This window comes from Eptesicus fuscus, chromosome 1 (assembly GCF_027574615.1).
Source record: "Eptesicus fuscus isolate TK198812 chromosome 1, DD_ASM_mEF_20220401, whole genome shotgun sequence".
NCBI classification, from domain to species: Eukaryota; Metazoa; Chordata; class Mammalia; order Chiroptera; family Vespertilionidae; genus Eptesicus; species Eptesicus fuscus.
Genome location: NC_072473.1, coordinates 65,356,323 through 65,381,721, shown reverse-complemented (window position 1 = coordinate 65,381,721; position 25,399 = coordinate 65,356,323). Strand labels below are relative to the sequence as shown.

At 37.8% G+C, this 25,399-nt stretch overlaps 1 protein-coding gene and 1 pseudogene across 1 annotated transcript in view; both read right to left on the bottom strand.

The window, feature by feature from the left end:
- DIAPH2 (diaphanous related formin 2) overlaps positions 1-25,399 on the bottom strand; it is a 988,561-nt gene that overhangs the window by 766,075 nt on the left and 197,087 nt on the right. The window lies entirely within an intron of this gene.
- LOC103296775 (40S ribosomal protein S20-like) lies at positions 5,620-5,977 on the bottom strand (annotated as a pseudogene).

Genomic DNA, 25,399 nt, shown 5'->3' with positions numbered 1-25,399 from the left:
CCCAACTCCCATCTCTCCAAACCCTTTAAGGCTCAAATTGAGTGTCAATTCCTCCATTAGTGTTTTTCCTGATAAGTCTTCCATCCAAATAGGAGTTATTGTTCCTTTGAACACTCATGTATCTTTATTTCTTATTGTTTGATAATGTTCTTGTCACACATGTTCTACACATCTGTATTAAAAATTCAGTGAAGACAGTTATATTATCTCATTTGTCTTTCTGTCTTCAATAATACTTAGCAGGCTAGCTTATATATAGTCAACACTAAGTAAATATTTGCTAATTCAAATTTAAATAAACTTAATGACTTGTGTCATTAAGAGAATCAGTAGTCTCATATTGCCCAAGAACTTCACAAATGTAAATTAATATATAGCAGACTCCTATAAAGCAAAAATGAAAACCTATACATATTTCACAATGACTATATTCTATTTCAGTCTTTAAACTACATTTCATGTCTTCATAAAGTAAAGCTTATCAACAAAATAGCTAAATTTATAAGAAAATATCAGTAAGAATCGTCAGATCACTGAAAAGATATTTTAAAAAATAGCTGAAATATTCAAAACCAATCACATCCACAATATATGTAGAAGCTCATTTTAAACAAATTCTGCTTTAATTTTCACAGTGGAAATGAAAAAAATCAATATGGCATTGTAATGATAATTGGCAGCAAGCTACTATTCAATTGAGGCATGTAATCAACCAGTACAATGAGCAATTTTCTCTAAAGACTCTTGTTAATCAGCTGGACAGTGGTGGAAGGATAAAAGGACACCAGCTCTAAGCATAATAAATTGTATTTAACCATCACAGAGAGAAATCAGCAGATATCATTACAGCACAACATACCGTACAAACAACCTTACAATAATAGGAGTTCTGACCAAATTTCAGATCTCCTTTGGTATTTGGGAAGGATAAAATGATCTCTGAATTCCTCACATTTAACGCTTACAAATTGTTTTTAAGATTCTAAATTTTACTCGTACTCTTTTTACACTTAGTGCTATTAATATTATTAGGGTGATTTCTTCCTGGGTCTAGGAAATTGTTTGATACAAGAGCATGATTTATATCTGTAAACTTGAAATCAGTCATCTACTTACACACCCCGGACTGCTTCAAATTGAGCAGTTTATGGTACTTTGATTTAATTCAGTGCAAATTACTAGTGTTCTGGAAAAATTAGGACACAATCACTAAACTTAAGTATAAGGAGGAGGGCCTATTTGTAACAAACTAGACTGTGAAAAGTCTTAACCAAGAATATCTTAGGCCAATGGGCAGAGGAGGCCTAGTAAGAATCCTCAGAACTTTGACAGAGAATAGGAGTCCAAAGGGAGCCTGTTGCTAGGGGGATAAAATGATAATGATGCAGCATGAGGAGGATAAAAGGAAGGGGGCAACTAGACATCCTTTTTTTTAACCTTTTTCTCTTGCCAGCATCATTTCTCTGCTTTTAAGCATTGGACATTTTTGTGGCCTCTAGCCAAACACTATTTTCTCCCACTCTCTCCCTCTCCCCATGCCTCACAAGCAGTTTAAAAACAAAATGTTGGCTTTGATAGTTAGGCAGGAATTTTGACACTGTAACACAAGAAGTAAGCATAAATCAGTGGTTCTCAACGTGTGTGTCTCACACCAGTAGCATCAACATCATCTAGGAAGTCATTAGAAATGCAAATTCTTGGACCCCAACCTAGACCTATGGAATGAGTAACTCTGGGGGTGGGGCCAAGCAATGTGGGTTTTAACTACTCCAGTTGATTCTGATGCTTGCTCAGGTTTGGGAACCAGTGATAGAGAAACATGGTTTGCCAACAAGTGTAAGAGCCTTTCTCAGGAAGCACTGAGGCTCAAAACTCAAGATTGCTTTATATGGCACACCCTGCCAACCATACTGAACACTCCCACTGCCACAGGACAGATACAGAATCCAATCAAAGCAAGTATATTTGGTATATTTTACAGAGCATGCAAGTTCCAGCTCTGAGTTATTCAGTACTAATTGGAATATCTAAAAATATAAAAATAGGGCTCTAGCTGGTTTGGCTCAGTGGATAGAGCATTGGCCTACAGAATGAAGGGTCCCACATTCAATTCCAGTCAAGGGCACATGCCTGGGTTGCGGTCTTGATCCCCAATAGGGGGCGTGCAGGAGGTAGCCAATCAATGATTTTCTTTCATCATTGATGTTTCTCTATCTCCCTCTCCCTTCCTCTCTGAAATCAATAATAAAATAAAAATATAAAAATACAGTTGATGACTTGATTTAAAATCTGATTCCAAGACTGCAGGTAAGGACATATAAACACAAATTTTCTATAGTATCTCAACCCTGAAACAAGAAATTGCAATTTATCATGGTCCCTAAATTTATAGGAGGCATAGAAGCAGCCAGGGATAATGAACAACCTAACAGAAGAACAAATGGGGGAGGAGATTCATCTATCATAATTTCCATAACCACTCTGAAACATAAGTTGTTTTTTTCAGTTATATGATTTACATACAGAAAAATTCATCCTCTTGACAAAGGTATAGTCATGCAATCTCCAACACAAACAAGATATGCAACATTTCCATCACTCCAAAATATTTAGTCTTTTTCCTTCGCAGTCAATCCCTTTTCCCTACTCCCATGTCCCTGGCAACCACCTTTCTGATTTGTGTCCCTATAGTTTTGCTGTTTCAAGAATATCTTTAGAAATGGAATCACACAATGTACAGGATTCTGTGTCTGGCTTCTTTAACTTAGCATAAATACAATGATCTTCAACAATTTGGTGCATGGATCAGTAGTCTACTCCTTTTTATTGTATGGTTATGCCACAATTGATTTTATACATTCATCAGTTGATGAGCATCTAGATTGTTTCCAGGTTTTGGTGATGATGAATAAAGCTACTACAAATATTCACATGTAAGTTTTTTGTGTAAGCATATGTTTTCATTTGCTTGGGAAAATAATTAGGAGTTGAATTGCTGGCTCTTAGGGTAAATGGATGTTTAACTTTTTTACAAAACTACTTTCCAAATTGGCATTCCTTCAGCAAAGTGCAACAGTTCCAATTGCTCCAAATCCTCCCAGGCACTTCATATTGTCAACCTTTTTAACATCAGCCATTCTGAAAACTCTTTTCACACGCGGAAACTGAGAAGCAAAGTAGTCAGGTAATTTGCCAAACATCACTGAACAAGTATGATTTCTAGGACTCAAACCCAGGTCTGACTCCAAAACTCATGTTTATTTGAACCATACCATTAGAAATTAATAACAAGACCAGTGTACAATTTTCTAAAACAATATCTGGCTAATGACTCCACCAATAATTCATTGAAGAAGAATCAATGGTTGTTCAGAATCACATTGAACTTATATGTCTAGACACACAAATATATGGTTTGTATTACTGGACAGTTTACTTCATTCATTTAGGTGTGATAAGTACCTTTCAATTCCTGTTTCTATTATATTTGAAGCCCTAAGCTTCACAAGAAATCTACCAAATAATATTAAGAAAAGATATCTGGAAACTCCAACTAAAACTTCCAATCAAGGTTTAGGTAAGGCAGCTTATTGGAATAGAGCCAAAATATAGCTTATGCTTTTTTTTTTTTTAATGGGATATATAATCCACAGTTTTATTTTTAGGTATTAACATACTGGTGATTTTATGCTATCAAGTTACCAAAGTTAAACAGTTGTCTTGCCCGGCCAGTGTTGCTCAGTGGTTGAGCACTGACCCATGAATCAGGAGGCCATGGTTCGATTACCTAGTTTTCCGGACTCGGTCCCCATTAAGGGGACATGCAGGAGGCAGCTAATCAATGATTCTCTCTCATAGATGTTTCTCTCTCTCTCTCTCTCTCTCTGCCTCTCCCTTCTTCTCTCTGAAATCAACATATTAAAAAAAAATTTTAAGAGGTGTCTTGACATGATACACATGCATGGTGATATTTGTAGCCATCACTTGTCAGGAAACCAGGTGGAATAAATAAGCCACCCAAACAAAACAGATAGAAAGATCAGTCAGGATGATTAATGTATGAGTGAGCAAGAAGCCAGGTTTAGATCTGAAGACTAAAAAAGAAGCCAGGAAGATTATCTAGGGAATAAGAGGAACTGACCCACAATGAGATAGTGTTTCTGAACTTAGGTATAAATGGCTTGGCTATGTCTATCAGGCAGTCCAACATTTGGTACATTGCTCAAGAAGTTAAAAATTAAAGACCTTTTCCAAGTTTACTAAAAGGTCACAAAAATATCACTCCATCCATCAATGAAATATGCTATGAGGCTACATAGTGGCATAGTTAAGTGCATATACTTTAGAAGACGACAGATCCAGGTTCCAATCCCATCTCTACCACAGTCAACCTGTGTTATTTTTTATCAGTTACTTAAAACTCTCTAAGTTAATTTACTCATCTTCAAAATAGGGATGAGAATAGTACCTACACCCCATTAGGTCTTTGTGACTACTAAATGAAATAATGCCTGTGAAATAGCACAGTTAAGCTTGCACCAAAATTTTGTGAAAATATTAAAAATAAGAAACTTAAATGTTCTTTTAATCTCCTAGTCCAAATTACAGTATGAATTTTAGGCATAAAGGCTACTTTTTAATAATATTAACATTTTATCATTCATTTATTAAAAAGTATTTTAATTAATGTGAAATATGCATTAGAATCTAAACAGATGCTAGGCTTCTTCAATAGATAATTTATATATAGTATTTGGTACTCATATTACCTTTTGTGATTTCTTTAACTTGGTATATATTTATTTTCCACTATATTTAGCACTTGCCAATTGACATTGGGATCCTATGTAATAAAAGGCCAATATGCAAATCGACCAAACAGTGGAACCACTGGTCACTATGATGTGCACTGACCACCAGCGGGCAGATGCTCAACGCAGGAGCTGCCCCCTGGTGGTCAATGCGCTCCCACAGGGGGAGCGCCGCTCAGCCAGAAGCCCTGAACCGGGCTCATGGCTGGTGAGCACAGCGGCAGTGGCAGGAGCCTCTCCCACCTCCACAGCAGCGTTAAGGATGACCAACTGACAGCTTAAGCTCCTGAGGGCTCCCAGACTGCAAGAGGGCACAGGCTGGGCTAAGAACCCCCCCCAGTGCACGAATTTCATGCACTGGGCCTCTAGTAAATATAGAAGTTATAATGAGGGGAGGCTGTACAGGGAGAGAGAGTCTATTTATAGTTCATGAATAATCTTGACAAAAAATATCAAAATTATATAAAATAGCCCTGGCAAATAGGGCTCAGTTGGTTGAGCACTGTCTGGTGCACCAAAAGGTCATCAGTTCAATTCCTGGTCAAGGCACATGCCCAGGTTGCAGGCTCCATCCCCGGGGACAGCGGTGGGGGATGTGCAGGAGTCAACCAATCAATGTTCTCTCACATTGATGTTTCTCTATCTCCCTTTCCCATCCCCTCTCTCTAAAATCAATCAAAGCATCTTTTTAAACAATTATCTATCTAAAAAATTAGGTTTTAAAACATAAGTCTATCCTGAGCCTTCAGAACCTCCGAGATCATTTTTTTAACAGTAGTCAATTTATTTAAAAAAAAAAAAAGTTGACTTAAGCATCTGCAATGGTGACTTCAACTTTGATTCCTGGCTCAATTCTGATGGAAGTAATCTGCTTAACAATCTTAGGACACTGCAAGTTAATGCATCCCCTGTGGATCTTCATCTGAAACTGATCCCAAGTGTTAGAACCCTCCCCACAGGAAGCTTTGCTTGTAGTGATTTTCAGAGTCTTGGTAGGCATCCAAACTGCTCTTTTCACATTGAGATTCTTCTCCTTTGTGCCTCTGATCAACTAAGCACACACCTTCTCCAAAGTCTTTCCATTGAGACTGGTTAGAGCAATCCTAATTCAGTGAGTCACCACCTATGGCTCCACAAAGTGTCTTTCTGGTATCCTTAAAAGCCATGGCTGTGGTTTGGCTTCCTGACTGATTTGTTCCTCTGGGAGAAGTAATAGCTGTGAGGCAGGAGCAGGAGAGGAGCAGGAGCAGGAGCAGGAGCAGGAGTGGGTGGGATGGATTATGCTGCAGTTGTGACCTTGTCTTTCTCAAAGAGGAGGTCAATATTTTTATAAGGCCCACTTATACTGATAGCCATAATCAAAGGAAAGAAAATCTTATGTTTAATTAAAGTATCAGAGGATTCTATGAAAAACAATATTCTCTAGTTCTCTGGGGGAAAACAAAGTGAGGGAAACTATATAAATGTACCTATTTAATAAGGGAATGAGATTCTGCTCCCTCATATATACGTGTAAAGGAAAACCCTTCACAGTTTCCAAAAATGTCAACCTTTCATCCAAAATTGGAGATTTTGACTCTGAATTATTTAGTCATAGTTCATGTAAGTTAAAAGCAAAGAAATAGTGGATGATGAGCTCAGTACACTATACACAATATAGACATAACAGGAAGTAGTGACTGCATGTACATTTATTATTTGATTGGCTGAATTCACAACTATCTTTCAAAGGGGAAAAAGCTAAAATTAGAAAGTTTTATCTAAAGTCCGATAAGCTGTAAAGGCAATTAGTCTCAGGTGCAAGAGAACAATAATTGGTTATGTCATCCTTTTATCAATATTTGTGTAGTGCTAAAGGCTACTATAGAGGGTTACGTGTTCTGTACAAAGGATTTTATTTCCCTCTAATGGTGTTCTATTCCCATGTGAAATCTCGTACTGCAACCCAAATCACTGGAACATCAAATAAAATGAGTGATAGTTCAGAGTTTCTTGGGGGAATCAGAAACTTGGTAAAATTATAAGACATGAAACAACTAATTCAAAGGGTTTAGAAGACTTTAAAGATGATTTTAAATGGTGTTCACATGTTTTATTTAATAGGAAAACATCTCATTTTATTACTAATGTTGCCAATTATAACCAAACCTTAGTTATATGCACTGGGGAAAAAAGTGGTCCTAGGTGATTAAAACCAATGTACAACCCAACACGAACATTATCATATATGCAGATCATGGATCAGTACCTCCAAATAGTAGCCAACAAAAACTTTGTATTTTCAGCCTTTTAAAAAGATAATTTGCTCAGCTAAATCAACTTCATAGATAATTCCACTACCAATATATACATCCATTAAAATACAATGTTAAAAACAAATCAACATGGATTTGTATATGCTATGACTGCCCTGGTATTAGTCCAAGAAAAACATATATATCTGAAAGGGTTAATGAGAATAAAACGGGGCAGAGGAAACTTACTGTGCTTAGCAGATATCTTGCAGAAAGCTTGCGGCCTTGAGCTCGGCATAGCCTAGATAACCACTAGACACCTGGCACAGGGAGGAGCCAAGGACGGACCAAACCCTTACGTCAGCAGAACTGTTTGCAGCCAGCAGAGGTTAATAAAAGTCTGCCTCCCCCTTCAGTCTCTGCTGATTCCTTTGTTGGACTCAGCCCACCTGCACCCAGATGCTTGAAATAAACGCTTTTTTTGATACATTATGGCCTCATGTCATAGGTGTGCGACCCCAGCCCACTTCGAACCTTTCAATATCTATTCAGGTTTGTCTACATGAAAGTAAACACAATAGCATTTGAGTGTCCTTGGAAACTACTGATCATGGTAGATTGATGCATGAACTAATTCTGACCAATTAAAGGTACCTATTAGATGTAATACTACCATTTCCAAACATTTGCATATATTCCATTGAAGCCTAACGTTCACTCTCCACTTATTTCACCCAATTCACAGAAAGGTTGAATATGTCAATTTTCCAGCTCTGTCTCTCAGTGGTTTTGACTTCAATGTTGAGATAGATAGATTATAATGTCTTTAGAAAACACCGAAGAAGAAATTTCATCTTTCTCTCTATACTCCGTTGTTTCCTTAAGAGGGTTTTATCTGGCTACATTTATTCTCCCCATCATGTCTTGCTGGAAATATCTGCTCTGTTTTATACTATTCACACATTTTTTAAGACTTTCTCACAAAAGAGGAAATGTGTGTTTTTTCTAGTTGCTCATATAATATGAAAATAAATTCCTCTTATATAGTCACAACAAACTATAAATGCATGAGTTACATATAAAAATCTCCTGAGGGAAATAGTTTAAGTAAAAATGCTCTCTCAAAGGATACAGCTCTTTATTTATTAAAATCAATTTCTTAAACTCTCAAAACTACTTGGGAGATAGTCGAAATGGCTCAAGTCGAAATATTTTAAAATACCCCATAGGCTACAGTAAAAATACCTTCCTCTCCTGCATGCCTTTAAAAATTGTTAGAAAAGTTTCAAGAGACAGTCCTAGTCTTATTTAAAATTTTCTCCATAGGTTTGAAATTATGAATACAATTACATAGGACACTAACTAAAATCACCTCCTTAGTAATATAACTAGTCAAACTTATAATAAAATGTTAACTTCCACAAGAAAAATGTATTGGCTCCTTTTCCTAAGCTACCACACACTCTGCAGGACATTCAATTTCTTTTCATTCAGTGGAATTTTGTTAAAATGAACCTAACTCCAAGAAATCAAATTCCTAATCTGTAAACCCTAAAAATGAAACGGAGCTGACATCAAGTTTATCTGTTGTGAATAAGATGTTATTTAAATGCAAGGAGGAAAACAGAGAGGCATTAGAGAATACCACCCACACCATTTCCCTTTTTCCAACACTACTTTGTATGTTATACTGTCTGATTCTGGTGGGCATCAGAGAAGTTAAATGAATTTTCTTTCACGGTAACAGGGGTAAGGAGAGTTGAAGGGTAATTACTATTTGATGACTAAACAACAGAAATGTAACAGTTATTCTCAGCTACCGGGTGCAATTCCAAAAACATATAATGAAAGACTCATTATGAAAGATACATAGACAAAGATCAAAGAAATGTATTGTTCACAAATATTTTTAGCATAGGATACCTGCAACCAAACCAAAAAGAACCATTTGGGTCCTCATGATGGATGTCAAAAAAATCTCAGCAAGTCCAAATGTTTTACTGTCTCCGAATGTGATCTGTAATGGTAATTGTTCCGTGTTGTGTGTGTTTTTTTTCTGGTTTATTTTCATATAAAATTTTAAAGCCCCTTTCCCCTAAAACTGAGAAAGATACTATGGAAATTATGTATGTGTCTGTGTGCACATATATGCACTCTTAACCATAGTTAAATATCTTAATACATTCACCTTTAATAAATTTTTTCAAAACATAATCATTGAACAATAAACACACAAAATCTTTAATCCCACATTAAACAACTTGGGAAATGTTAAGGCTTACCTAAGAACAATTAAGCCAAACATTCATTATTTTTCTCTTGCACAGTGATATAAAACCATCTAAAGCAAAATAACAACAAAACAATAATAAACACATACAGAACTTAGAGAAAAAAACCTTTATAGGACAACAATGCAGTAAAAAGTTCCTAAGAAAGGGGTATTAGCACTCAACTATATTCAACTGGTTTGTACTCATGTCCTGAAAAATCTAGAAACATAGCTACTCCAAAAAAGATACATGTTTATACATGTTAAGTCTTTCAAAACATATAAATGCTTTTTAAAGAAAGCATAATGTTTTAATTGCTGAAGTATCTTTGGCCTTCTTCAAAATTACAAGCCCTTTTCAATTAGAATAGTTAAAACCCAAAACAAACACTAACATTTAAATTGACACATGGTTTTGTCTTCATTTACAAACAAACTGCATTGAAAGAACATGCCTTGAACTCTGTAGCTTTACTGGTTGTGAAATCAAAGTAAGTGAGTCCATATTGGCTCTTTAATTTTACAAATCAAGAAACTAAAAATATTTAGTGACTTGTCTTAGATTATACAGTTTGTTAATGACAAAACTATGATTGAAATCCACCACTCCTCAATCCTTACATACCTCCCATTCAACTATATTATCAACAACTAACAAAGAAATCATTAATTAGTGGCTACAAGTGTTTTGGTTATTTTTTGTTCATAAAGAAATATTGGATGAAACATACAATTTATAAAAATATCACCAATTTGTATAATTCAGAAGTGAAGGAAAGCCAGGGAGATATTTTTTAAATTATTTATTATGGATTCCATCATCAAAGGCAAGGGAAAATTTAGATAATAAAAACTCTGGAGATGTCCAAAAATATACTTACTTTCTGCTTCCCATATACTAATAAATAGAATAGTTACTTGTTCAGCATAGATACAGAGACCTAGCATACTGTAATCCATTACTATGGATTAAAGACATACCAAAGAAGTATCTATAAAAAGCCAGCAACCAGAACACCGTAACGACCAGTTGCTATGACCCCCACTTCGGCCAGCAAACCGGCCCAATGGGGGGGGGGGGCAGCTGCCCAATCTCCCGCAGCCCCTCCCCCCAGCCAGCCCCAACCCTGATAGGCCTCTCCCACCCAGATCGAGGGTGGGGTGGCTGGCCAACCCACCCCATGGCCCCACCCCCAATGGGCCCCCACCAGCCTGATCAGCCAGCAGCCCCTCCCCCTGGCCAGCCCCGCCCCGGATTGCCTCCCCCTGTACCTCAATAGGGGGTGGGGCTGGCCGGCCAACTTCCTGCAGCCTCTTCCCCTGTGGGGTGAGGCTACAGAGTTTGGACAGGTTCAAGCCTTGGACTAATGAGAGGGCACAGTCCTCTCGTGGCCACGTGCAAGTCCCAGCCTGGAGGGCAGGGCCCTCCCAGCACAATTATAGCCAACAGCTAGAGTTGTAAGCTTGAACCTATGGACCAAACACGTGGCCCCATGTGCCTAAGTGATATAGGCTGCAAGTAAACAAAGTCTGATCAGGTGCATGTAGTTGAGTAGGATCGAAACCCACGAGAATGTTGTAAACATCTTGACCACGCCCTTACTTTGCCTCCTGGCATCTGGCTATAAAATAAAGACACGGTGTCCCACCGAGTCCCAGCTTTCCTTCTCTTGTCTGTCTTTTCTCAATCCTTCCTCGCCCCCTCTCAGGGTCACTGAACCTGTCTGAGCTGGTGAGGCATAAGTGGTGCCCTGGGGCTGAGTATGCCTTGGCCGTGCCGGCTCCCCACATCCCCCGACTCGGTACCACCCCAGATTGACCCCCCAACCCCGATCAGGGGCAGGACCGGCCGGCCAACTTCCTGCAGCCCCTCCCACCAGCCAGCCCTGCCCCTGATGGGTCCCCATCACCCTGATGAGCCAGTAGCCCCCTCCCCCTAGCCAGCTCTGCCCCCGATCTGCCCCCCACACACCAATAGGGGGTGGGGCTGGCAAGCCAACCTCCCACGGCCCATCCTCTAGCCACTGACCCCTGATCAGCCCTCCCCACCCCATTTAGGGGAGGGGCCCGCTAGCCAATCACCCACAGCCCCTCACTCACAGCCCCTCCTCCCAGCCGGCCTGGCCCTGATCGCCCAGAAAGGGGCTGGCCTGCCAGCCAACCTCCTGCTGTCCCCTCCTCCTGACAGGCCTGGCCCCAATCCACAGATTGAGGCCGGGCTGGCCGGACCCCACCTGTGCACAAATTCATGCACTGGGCTTCTGGTAGATCTATAAGCATCCACTACAAAAAAATTTAGCAACAGTTAGTTGATATATGGCCTGGCACAAAATACAAGTATATTAGGAAGCACCTGGACAAAAATAGAGCCATTCAACTTTAATTTGGAAATAATAGTCCAAGGTTTACAATTATGTAAAGATTAAACAGCATGCTGTGAACAACTAATGGGTCAAGGAAGAAATTAAGAGAGAACTAAAAAATATCTTGAGAAAAATACAAATAGAAATATTACATACCAAAATTTATGGGATAATGCAAAAGGAGCTCTAAGAGGGAAATTCATACCAATAAATGCCTAGCACAAAAAATAAGAAAGGTCTCAAATAAACATCCTAACTTTATACTTCACAAAACTAGAGAAAGAAAAACAAAGCCCAAGTAAAAGAAAAATTAGAGCAAAAATAAGTAAAACAGAGACTAAACAGACCATAGAAAAGATCATTGAAGCTAAGAGATGGTTATTTCAAAAGACAGAACTAACAAACCGATAGCTAGTTTCACCAAAAACAAGAGGCCATAAATAAATAAAATCAGAAATAAAAGAGAATATATTACAACTGGTAACACAGAAATACAAAGAATCATTAGAGACTACTATGAACAATTTTACACTAACAAACTGGACAAACTAGAATGGATAAATTCCTAGAAACATACAACTTACCAAAATTGAATCATGATGAAATAGAAAATCTGAACAGACCTATTACTATTAAGGAGATTGAATCAATAATCAAAAATCTCCCAACAAACAAAAGTTCAGGACAGACATCTTTACCAGTGAATTATATCTAACATTAAAAGAGAAATCAATACCAAAATTTCTTAAACACTTCCAAAAATATGCAAAAATATTTTGCATTTCTATACATAAATAATGAACTATCACAGAGAAAGTTTAGGAAAACAATCCCACTTATAATTTCATCAAAAATAATAAAATGGCTAGTAATAAATTTCACCAAGTAGATAAAAAACATGCATATGGAAAACTAGTAATTAATGAAAAAAACTGAAGACTCAAATAAATGGAAAGATATTCCGTGCTCATATGTGGGATAAATTAATGTTGTTAAAATGTCCTTACTACCCAAAGCAATCTATACAATGCAATTCCTATCAAATTTCCAATGGCATTTTTCACATAAATGGAATAGTCCTAAAATTTGTATAGAACCAAGAAGACCCCATGTAGCCAAAGCAATCTTGAAAAGAGAGAAAAAAGCTGGAGGCATCATGCTCCCTTATTTCAAACTATATTACAAATCTATAGTAATCAAAACAGTATGGTATTGGCATTAAAAAAAAAAACAGACACGCAGATCAGTGGAACAGAAGAGAGAGCTCAGAAATAAATCCATGCTTATATGGTCTATTAATCCTACATAATGATAGGCTAATATGTAAATTGTCCCCACAGGTGGGAGTTCGACTGACGGAGAGTTAGACGTGCGCTGACCACGAGGGGGCAGCGCGGAACATGGCAGGTATTGGCAACAGGGTGCTGGCAGCGAGCGGCAGTGGAGGTACTGCCGGCCCCAGCCCTGATGGGCCCTGACAAGAGCAGGACTGTGGTGGGATGGTGGAGCAGGTGAACCAGCAGTGCCAGGCCAAGGTGGATGCGAGCAGGGGCCCCAATCACCCCACCAGTTGCCCCACAGATCAGCCGTGATCACTGACCAGGCCTAGGGACCCTACCCATGCATGAATTTCGTGCACCAGGCCTCTAGTTTACAATAAAGGAATAAAGAATATACTGTGGGGAAAGGACAGTCTCTTCCATAAATGGTTTTTCCAATATAAATGGAAAAACTAGACAGCCACATGCAAAATAATGAAACTAGACCATTAACTTATATCATAGAAAAAAAGTTAACTGAAAATGGATTAAAAACATGAACTTAAGACTTGAAACTATAAATTCCTAGAAAAAAACACAAAGGCAATAAAATTCCTTCACACAGATCTTAGCAAGGATTTGATTTAATCGGACACATCAAAGGTAAAAGTAATAAAGGTAAAAATAAACAGGGGGACTACATCAAACTAAAAGGTTTCTGCACAGCCAAGGAAACCATCAACAAAATGAAAAAGTAACTTGAATGGAAGAAGGTATTTACAAAGCATATATTAATAATAGGCTAATATCCAAAGCATATAAAGAACTCATTCAACTGAATACACACACACACACACACACACACACACACACACACACACACACACACAAAACCAATACAATTTAAAAATGGGAGAAGATCTAAATAGACATTTTTCCAAAGAAGACATACAGAGGACCAACAGGTACATGAAAAGGTGCTCAATATCATTGATCATGAGGGAAATTCAAATCAAAATCACAATGAGGTATCAACTCACAGGTGCTTGGATAGGACTTTACATCCTATTAGATTGGATATTAAGAAAAAAACTGGAACTAACAAGTGGTGGCAAGGACACGGAGAAAAGGAAACCCTTGTGCACTATTAGTAGAAATATAAATTGGTGCAGTCACTTTGAAAAACAGTTATGGGGGTTCCTCAAAAAATAAAAAAATACGATCCAGCAATTCTACTTCTGGGTATTCATCTGAAGAAAATCACACTAATTCAGAAAGATATATGCACCCCCATATTAACTGCAGCATTATTTATAATAACTGAGACATGAAAACAACCTAAGTATCCACTGATAGATGAATGGATGAAGAAATTGTGATAGACACACAAAATCACACTAAAACAAGCATGTCAAACTCACAGGCCGCATGCGGCACATAACGAAAATTTTTGCAGCCCAGCCAATATAACGGTATGTAAGAAACATTTTAATAAAAATTTCCCAACTTAATTTTTACAATATCCTATTATATATTCTGCCTTCATGGATTCCATCTCAACAGAAGACTTTCAGGTTTAAACTGCCTAATGTGAGAGGCTGTACACCTATAGCTTTGCTGCCCAGGTGGGGAATCTCCCCAAATTAGCTGCCCATTATCTAACACCAGTTGAACAGCTGGGGTCAAAGAGCAAACACTGTTATCTTAGCAGTGGTTGGCAAACTCATTAGTCAACAGAGCCAAATATCAACAGTACAACGATAGAAATTTCTTTTGAGAGCCAAATTGTTTAAACTTAAACTTCTTCTAATGCCACTTCTTCAAAATAGACTCGCCCAGGCCGTGGTATTTTGTGGAAGAGCCACACTGAAGGGGCCAAAGAGCCGCATGTGGTTCACAAGCCGCAGTTTGCCGACCACGGTTTAGTGCACATGGATCTTTCAATCAACCACACAGCCACACCGTGTACCTACACTCCAGGTGCTAGCTGGCATCTGAATTGTGAATTGTCAGCTATCCAGCTCCTATAAAAAGTCCACCTAAGGATGACAGATATTCCAGGGGAAGAGCCTCAGGGACATTCCTCAAGCACATCCTGGTAGTAGATGGAATACTGGAAGCTGCATACCAGCACTATTACTCAGGGTCTTTACAGAAACATCATGACCTTGATTTTTCTTTTTAACTCAAGGCCCTATGTATGAAATTGACATGTATAGAAATCCTCTGTACTGTATGGAAAACTATCAAAGACCCACTCTACTGTGTTCTGCGATATGCCTCATTTACAGAATCACAAAATAAAATTATCTGAGCTCAGAATTAGAAAGAATGTCCTTCCTGAAAAACAAACGCACTGCCATTCATCAGATAACAGCTGTGTTTCCCAATACTCTGCCTTTTATCTCCCCTTGGCTACAAGGAAAATTGTAACTATTTTATACTCAAATCATTACCTGGCATTGTCCCAGGCTTTTTAAAAAGTACTGCCTTCCCTCCTTGTTGACTTGGAGTTGTATTTTGACCTCATCTTCATGGTAGTGGGAGGCCTGCATCTCTTACTGCAAGCTGAAAGTGTGTTTTGTTTTGTTTTTAGTAACTGTCCCATAATAATAAGAGAAGTATGTAAAACTCTACTATGTATCCAAGACTTTTAGTTAAATTAATAAAAAATAATATTTCAGCCAGGTCAGTGTTGCACAGTGGTTGAGCATTGACTCATGAACCAGGAGGTTACAGTTTGATTTCCAGTCAGGGCACATGCCCAGGTTGTGGGCTTGATCCCTGGTGGGGGGCTTGCAGGAGGCAGCCAATCAATGACTCTCTCTCATCATTGATGTTTCTATCTCTCCCTATCTCTTCCTCTCTGAAATAAATTAAAACCCTATATAATAAAAGCCTAATATGCAAATTGTCCCCTTGGGCGGTCATTTGACAGTGAGACCAGGAGTTTGAGCGCTCACTATGACATGCGCTGACCACCAGGGGGAGGTGCAGAACATGGCAGACATCGGTGATGCAGCGCTGGAAGCAGATGGCAGTGGAGGCGCTGCCAGCCCCAATGAACCCCGATGAGAGCGGGACCGTGGGCATGATGGTGGAGCAGGTGAGCGGGCGGTGCCAGACCAAGGCGGGTGCAATTGGGGGCCTGATTGCCTCACCAATCGCCCCGCAGACAGCAACCAGCGACAGTGACAGCAGCAGGCGGGTGGAGGGAGAACCACCCGGCTTCCAGGCTCTGAAGTAGCCAGGCAGGGGTCCCAGCCCCAACCAATCATCCCACAGGCGGGATGGTGGAGCAGATGAGGGAGCAATGCCAGGCCAAGGCGGGATGCCAGGCGGGGCTGCAGGGCTGGGGGTGCGAGCTGGGGCTGTGAGGCTGGGGATACAAGCTGGGGCCCGATCTCCACAGGCCACCCTGAGGGACTCCACCTGTGCATGAATTCGTGCACCCGGCCTCTAGTATATTATCCTATATAATAAAACCCTAACATGCAAATCGACCAAACAGTGGAACGACCTGTCGCTATGACATGCACTGACCACCAGAGGGCAGATGCTCAATGTAGGAGCTGCCCCCTCATGTTCAGTGCGCTCCCGCAGGGGGAGTGCCGCCGGGCTCATGGCTGGCTAGTGCAGCGGCAGTGGCGGAAGCCTCTCCCGCCTCTGTGGCCTCACTAGGAACCCCTGGAGGATGTCGCAGAAAGCGGGCCTAAGCCAGCAGGTGGACATCCCCCAAGGGGTCCCAGACTGCGAGAGGGCATAGGCTGGGCTGAGGGACCCCCTCAGACTCCCAGTGCATGAATGTCGTGTACCAGGCCTCTAGTAAAAATAATATTTCAAATGCCACATATTGATAAGCATATTCTTCCCAAGACAAATTAGGACTATATGGAAAATGTAATAAAATGTATATTAAATGTTTTCAAATGAAAGGAACTTAGCATTCTATTAAGGAATCCATTTAATTAGTAATTTGCTTCTACTATTAGAAATAATATTGGATCTGCCTTAACTTAAAGTTGTGTTCTGAAGCTAAAATTATATAATTAAAAATTCAATGTCAATATATATGGTACCCTAGCTAAATGAACATGGATATGGTTGCTGTTAATTCAAATTATTGACCAAGATTTTGAAAGAAAGCATAAAATTTAATATAAGTGCACTAAATTTACTATTTTCTATTCTATGTAAAAATGTACCAGGATCTTCTAGAATGATTTATGCATTTAAAAGTTAAAGCAAACATATTTAAAACACCAATATTAAACATCCCTGCTTTAGTAATACTGCTTTATGAGATGTGCTCACAATTTTAAGTCTTTCTCACATTTCTGCATCATAAAAAAATTGTCCTCATTATTCCGTTTTTCATAGATAGACCAATGCAAAATTTTCTAAGAGTATCGATCTGCACCTACCTTTATATTAACTTTCTAAGTAGTGTTGGCTCCTTTGCCAAGCTTTTAATAAGTTTAATACAAGCTGTTTAAATAGTTATTAGCAACCATAATTCAGAAAGTGTTTTCTATTCCTAAATTGTATCACTGTTAAGAGTCAGCTATTTTCATTATGATGATTATGTTAAAATGTACATTTACTAATACAAACACAAAATCTAAAGGGAAGTCAGAAAATATCAATGAAAACAAATGTTCTAGAGGTAATGCAAATAATTACACACATATAAACTCTAAAAGATATTTTATCTGTTTTCACCGGCTTAAAATCATTGGCTGAGGAAACTATCAGCACAGTAAGTGAATATACACCCTATGCCATGAGTCTGGCAGATCAATCACTAAGATTCCAGGCAAAAAAGAAAAAAATTCCTAGTGGAGTAAAATACCCCTCAAGCTGTAAAGCAATTTCAGCAACAACTCTACAAAGATTTCTACATAATCACAACTCTGATACTATTCTTCAAACCAGTATTTGTTGTTTTTGTCATGTGTTGAGAAACTTTACTCACAATGATTTATTACTACACATTTCTTTGGATCTTCATAAAATGTACTGCCAAATACTTTACATCCTGTAATGGGTTGGCTGGGAATAAAATTGTCCAAACTCATTGGTCATTTCTCAGCAGGCACTGCTTCCCTTCATAAACTTTAGTAAAGGAATATGAACAAAAAACTGTAAATAACACAATTCTCATTCTAAAACACACGTACCATGGTGCAGAGTCTAACACATTTTGTGATGGCAGATTGAGATTTATTTTACAGTCAAAATTCATGGATTTTTGGGGTGTTAAATAGAGTTGTAAACATTCAATTTCATTAATTCATCATGCAACAGTTAAAAAGACCACTGTGTAAAGCATGCTGTATTGTCTGTAGCTTATGACAATGGTCCAGATCAAACCAACAGATCACATTCCTATGTGGAAGAAGTTAGCTTCATGTTTTCTCTGATTCCATCTAAAAATGCAGGGCTACAAAATAGTGCCTGATTAATGCAAATTCATTCTCACTGCTGGAGTAGAAGAGGTTGTTATTGATGGTGGGTCAATATCCACATCAAATCACACATTATTGTATACAAATTGCACCATACCTCCCATCATGAAACAATACGAGTGCAAGAATACCCCTTCCCCAGAGGAGTGTAAAATCTAAATGAGAGAAACAGACATACATGCATGAAACTATTATAGAACATAAGCAGTTACAGGTGAATATATAGAATACAACATAAATGTTGAAGGAATCTATAGTAAGGGAGTGATTTGAGATATAGCCAGTTAATGGTTTATAAAAGCAATTTTAAAATATTTTCGTTTAGCAGAAAATAATATACTGAAATGACTTTCTTAGAGCCTTTCTCATCTGAATGATTAAATACCATATGGATTTAAAATTCATGACTCCATTGAATATTCTCAAATGGCTGCACTTTGAAAATGTTTAGTAAAGTTATTAGTGTGTGTTTGTGTATTTACATTTATTTATTATTTTAATAGGGGCTGAACAAAAAGAAACCAGTAAAAACCATAGTAGGGAAGGAAACCAGTCATGGGAGGGCAAATGCCCAGATTCTAACAAGCAGGAGGTTTGAAAAATAGCTATGTAACACATTTGGAAGATGATTTCTTTGATATTTTAAAGAAAATTATAAATACCTGACTGTCATTGGTTAAATAGAATATTTATAAAGGCAAGAAAATAATGGAATGCTAAGAAATCTTTCAGTCTTACGGAGGAAAGTTTTTTCTCATTCTTCAAAATCATTTCTAAATACTCATGTAGTTCCAATAGCAAACATAATAAACTGGACCTAAGCAAACAACATAAAACATAGAAGTTTAGAGCTAGAAGGCTCCAATCTCATTTACATGTGGTGAAACTGCAGCCCAAAGAGAACACTGGCTGATTGCACTAAGGTCACAGAGATTGAGAGCTCTAGGACTAGAAATCAGATCTCACAACTGGCATTCTAATATGATTATGTGTTAACATGCTGTCTCTCAGAATTTAGTACTACAGAAAATTTTTCTTTATAAAGGGTATGAGGCCAACAAAATTTAATTTCATTAAGAATAGTTATGCATAAAAAGAGATCTAGAAGTTGTACCTAGTTCTACTTTTTCGGATATCCTGAACTAGCTAATGTTTTTACCTAGACAGAATTTAGCTTAATTCTGTTATTTCAAGGGTTTTAAGGATATTGTCCTTTGCATGATTATAATGTTGTTGTTATTGAATACCATCTATCTAGAACTCACAATAACACCTTATTTGGAAATAGAGTATTTGCCGATGTAATTAAGGCTGAGAAAACATCATACTGCATTACATGTGGGTCCTAAATCCAATTAGAGTATTCTTATGCTAGACACAGGAAAGACACACACACATAGAACAAGAGATGAAAATGGAGCAGGTTTAGAGTTACACTGCCACAGCCAAGGAATGCCAAAAGCTGGAAGAAGCAAGGAAAGATCTTCCTCTGGAGCCTTAGGAGGGAAAAACCTTCATATAAGACTTGTAGCCACTAAAAGAACTGTGAGAAAATAAATTTCTTGTTTTTAAGTTACCCGGTTTTTGGTAACTCTATTGAAGTATTAGGAAACTAAAACAAAAATATTAAATGAATTCTGTTGAATTTCAAGGATTATTTACTGTTATACTAGTATAAGACACTATGCATTCAAGGTGATTTAAGCTTTTATAGACTATTTTTGTTTTCTGTATAATTTCCTTCTTGTTATACAAACTATTCTCATTCTCCCATGTATTTACACTTGGTTCCCTCCTTTTCTGATTTTTTGTTGTTGTTTCATTTTGTTGCTGTTGTTTCATTGCTCTTATTTGCTTATTTGTTTCTGTCCAAGAGGAAGACTATTTGTTTGTTTGCTATGTTGATTTGATTACTTATATTTTGGTTTCTGTGAAGGAGATTTTAAAGTAGGAGATGGTTCGATAATGAAATCTTAGAGCTGTTGGTGGGTTTAAACCTGATGGAAATAGGTGTGGTTTATAGACTATGAAATGGTTAAAACCATTTCTAAGGAATAAAATAAGTGTGTGTTTTTTAACCCGGAAACTGGGTTGATAAAGTTAAACAAGTTTCTTTCCTGCAGGACTTTTAAAAGCTTCAAAACAACAACAACAATGCTATTAATGTTCACTGTGAGTCCCCAAGAAGGGAAAATGCACTTCCAGAACTAATTAACCACGTGATGTAGAAACAAATCCTACCACCATTTTTATTTATTTATTTATTTATTTTGAGGGGTAGGTTGAGGAGAATATCCCCTTATCAGGAAGAAATATTTTAGACCAGAGTCTAATGATAGATAAAAATCCAAGGAGACACAACTGTGTGGAGGTGGTTACTAGACTTTAGAAAGAATTCTCGTGACACGGAAAGGAAAAATAGGAACACTGGTGCTCCTTGTTTTGTTTTGTTTTTTTCCTCTTTCCAAAACTGACACATGCACACACAGGAACACTAGAGGCACTTCATAGTAGCAGTGTGTTACTTTTTCTCATTCACTCAACTTGTAATGCCACAAGGAATTATTAACCTTGCTGAATAAATAAATGCTGAATAAAATTACCCATGACCTTCAGGATGAATAAAATATCCCGTGACCTTCAGAAGATCTCCATACAATAACTTTCCTTCTCATCTTATTAAAGTTCCTGTGCTAGCCAGTGACTGACAAGCTCATATCCCTTTCTTATCGGAACACTCCCCAAAGTCACTTTCTACGGAAACAGTCCAAGGTGGACAAATTCTGAACCACATCACCCTGCCACCCTCTCCCTTACCAAAGGCAAATCTGACTCGATCGGAGATGGGCACCTTAACTGTGGTATGGAGACTGAGGTGGCCTGGCATGAAAAACTTTGCCCAAACAGAACCAAATGGAGACTAGAGTCACCCCATTAAGAATCTCGCCTAGAAATAGATCTAGAGACATAAAAGCATGCAACAGACTGTGGAACCTCAGAGGGAAGGCAGGGTGGGTGGGTGGGAAGAGATCAAACAAAGAATTTGGATGCATATATGCATAACCCATGGACACAGATAATAGGGTGCTGAATGCCTGGGGTGGGAGGCAGGGGTGGGCTAGAGGAGGTCAATGAGGGGACATATGTAATACTTTCAACAAAATGTTTTAAAAAAAGAATCTCACCTGGGCAATACAGAGAAGGCCAAGCAGTTAATATCAGGAAAGGAAGCTGACAATGGGACTAATCAGAGTGATGCTCAATGAATTTCTGCTGCTGAGATGAGGGAGGTTCATGACAAAAATAATCAGGTTCTAGGACTACCAGGGGATGTCAAATGACTTTCTTCTATATCAGCCTCCATGAGGCTAGCAGCTATACAAATGTCCCTGGAATTCCAGTGAAATTTCTAGCTCCCTGATTCCACTCAGTTATCCTTTAAAAATCTAAGTCAGTCAGGTCATGCCACTACTCTCCTTAAAACTCTCTAACAGCTTCCAAGCTCTCTCAGAGTAAAAGCCCGAGTCCTTCCAATGGCTCCCAAGACACCACATTCTATGCCTCCAGCCACACTGGCCTCTGACATTTGTGGAACGGAGCAAGCATTTGCTTTTGCTATTTCCTGTTTCTCATAATGTTCCTCCTCCAGTGGATAACATGGCTCATTCCCACACTTCATCTAGACTTTTGCTCAAATACAACTCAAGTCAGAGAGGCCTTCACTGACCATCTGATACAAAATAGCAACATCCCCTCCCCAGCAGAGATCACAACCTGACATTTTATGTATATATTTTTTAAATTTATCTGACTTCTCTTACTAGAATGTAAGCTGTGGAAAAGAATAATTTCTTTTGTTACTCCTTTAAGGGATATCACTCTGCTATGTAAAAACAAACCACATAATATTAAGTGTTATTCACTGAACTATTCCAACTCTACATATTACCAAAGAAAATTAACTCTTAATACAATAATAGCAAATAAGTGTTTTCTTAATTTATCATACAGTAATAACTTGAAATAAATATAATATGCATGGCATTTGAATTACTACAGGTGTTGTCCCTAATGGACAGGGCAAATAAGTCCCAAATCTCACTATACAGAACTATAAGGTCATTAGGAAAAGAGACTTTTCACTTTTCAATGCAATAATATATATTCTTTCTTATGTTACTACACTTCGCAAAATGAATGCACTGGTTTATAGAACATATAGACTTTCAGATGATTTTTTAATCAGTGAAAATTCAAGCTCAAGAGGTATTCTAGTATCATTAAAATTAATCTGAGTTATATGGCTAAATTCTCTACAACAACAATGAAATAGTTTTGTTTTATTAAACTGGTAGATGAGTTCACAGCTGTCTTAACATTCTTCATACCTTTTTGCTAAAAGATTTCATCGTGGTGGTTTTTTAACTGAAGTTAGGTAAATTTTAATGAAAGAAATAATGTTAAAATATTTAGTATGTGACAATAAAAGGAGGGTATTTTTAAAGATTTTCCTTATTGTGAGACAATATAAAAAAGTGGTTAAGGGTCCAGGCTCTGGAGACACACAGAGTTGCAATCTTAGCTCTGATGCTTACTAGCTAAGCAACACTGCAATGGAGAAAATTACCTAACCTTTCCGAACCTCAATTTTCTCATCTATAAAATGAGAACAATGCTAATACTAACAATAAAGATAACCTGGTTGGATGTGTATATTTCAAGTTCTTAGAATATTTCCTGGGGGACAGTAAATGCTATATAGTGTTCATTGTTATTATTTTTTAAATGTTTTTAAAGATGTCTATAGAATATCCAGGAAGGCATTTGAAGACAGAGTTTGAATTTTAAGAGAGGTTTGAGCTGGAAATATAAATCTAGGCAATAGAGGGAGGAATGAATGGACAAATGGACACATACATACACATACACATACACACACACACACACACACACACACACACACACACTCATACTCTTAAAACAGTGCCTAGCATATAAGTACTACGTAAATGTTAAAACGCTAATTGTTTTGATATTATCCGATTATTGTTATTTTAATAATGACTTTATGTCACTTGAATTTAAGATTAAAATGAAAGCATATAGTAGGTGCTCACTAAAGGTTTAATGAATGTAAATAATTTTTGGTGGTTACCTTTTTTGATTCATTATAATAAAATCTAGACTGAAATTTTTAAAAAATACAAAATTTGTATTTCTTAGATTATACTCAAAACCTAAATTTAACAGGTAATAAACAATTACTACACACTTATGACAACACTAATATCAGCTTTGACTTGAAAACATTTTCAAATTTTATTCATTCGGTTAATTTAGAATAAAAAATAAATGCATATATTTCATATGCCTATGAGCCATAGAAAAACAATCCCAAATAGACTATAATCACCAATTAAGTTCTTCAGATTCCTTAGGCTTAAATGTTCCTGCCCCAAAATAGTTGGTAGTATTTCCCCAACATTTGTATCTCATCCTCAACAGTTTGGCTCACATACAGAACAGGACTGGAGAGGAAGGTGAGCACAGACCAAGTCATTCACCACCTAAACCAGTGATGGGCAACCTTTTGAGCTTGGTGTGTCAAACTTCGCCAAAAAAACTGAGCATAACTCGGGTAGTGTGTCACTTTGAGGAAAAAACATTATTTCACAAATGTTTCATCCTCAGGAGCAGCAAATGTTTCATCCTTGGCATGCGGCCGCCTCAGCGGCCGCGTGTCATCAGAAATGGCTACGCGTGTCAGTGCTGACACACGTGTCATAGGTTCGCCATCACTGACCTAAACAAAACTGGCGGGGGGGAAAAGTGTACATGCCAGGAGGATGGTTTACACGGAATTTTTTAAAATCTTGTATCCCTAATATGCACCAAATATGCCTGTATAAGATAATCTAGCAATTACATTCTACCTAAAAATGTTCCTTGATTTCAACTCATATTATAGTTAGCTCTGCTTATTATTTCTCCACTGCAGTCCCTTACCTACAGCAGAATCTTACTAAGGTACATGATTCCATTCAGAAGAATAAGGGGGGGATGGGTACTGGGATAATTAAACCTAATTAGGAACACAGATGGACAGTTCCCCTCAGAGGATGGAGAGGCAGAGGGGGTGATCCTGGGCCTTAAATTCAGGGGTACATATCACAACATAAGTTCCCAGGACAAAGGCTAGCCCCAAAAAGCCTTTGTCATTTGCCATTTTCCTAGTTCCAGAGAAATATTTCTAAAGTAAGGGAAAAAGTGGCTACCTATCCAGTGGCCAGTTGAATAAACTTGGACCATTTTGAGAGTGACTATACAGTCATAAAAATACCAGATTGTAATCTCAGGGTTCCAGCATTTTTATAAGCAATATCACAAAAGAACATTATGTCTCCTAGAATATTTCCTTCTGCACTCAGATTCTGAGGAAGAAATATGCCCCTCATTGCCTCTCTCCCAGTATGATTTTCCCCAACACAGGCAACCTTTGTCAACAGAGTATAAAAGCACGTTTATAGTATGTTAACCATTGGTGGTTTTTTCAAAGAGTACCATTTCTGATTTCTCTGCTTTTGAGGGGAAAAAAAGATGAAGTGTATGCCTCAAAATGCTTAAGTAAGAATTGGTGATGTTTTTGTAAAGGCCGACAATGATAGTTTTCCTGATAGTATGGATTACTGGCAATGGTGCATTTAAGAGATTTTCTCTTTTTTTGCACCTTCTTTTTGTAAACCAATTAAGGCAAATGATGCTTTATTCTTCTACCTGTCAAAATAACTATATATACTTTTAAATTTTTTTCTAACGTAATAAAATTAGTGTTTTGGAAGATACCATCTTTAGTGTGTAATTGAAGGTTTACTTCATTCTGTTTTTTTAAAGTCCCACAGCTAATATAATATATACTAAAATGTATTATTAAAACAAGGATATAACATATATTATTGGTATTATACAGAAAAAAGAAAAATTATGCTGGATAA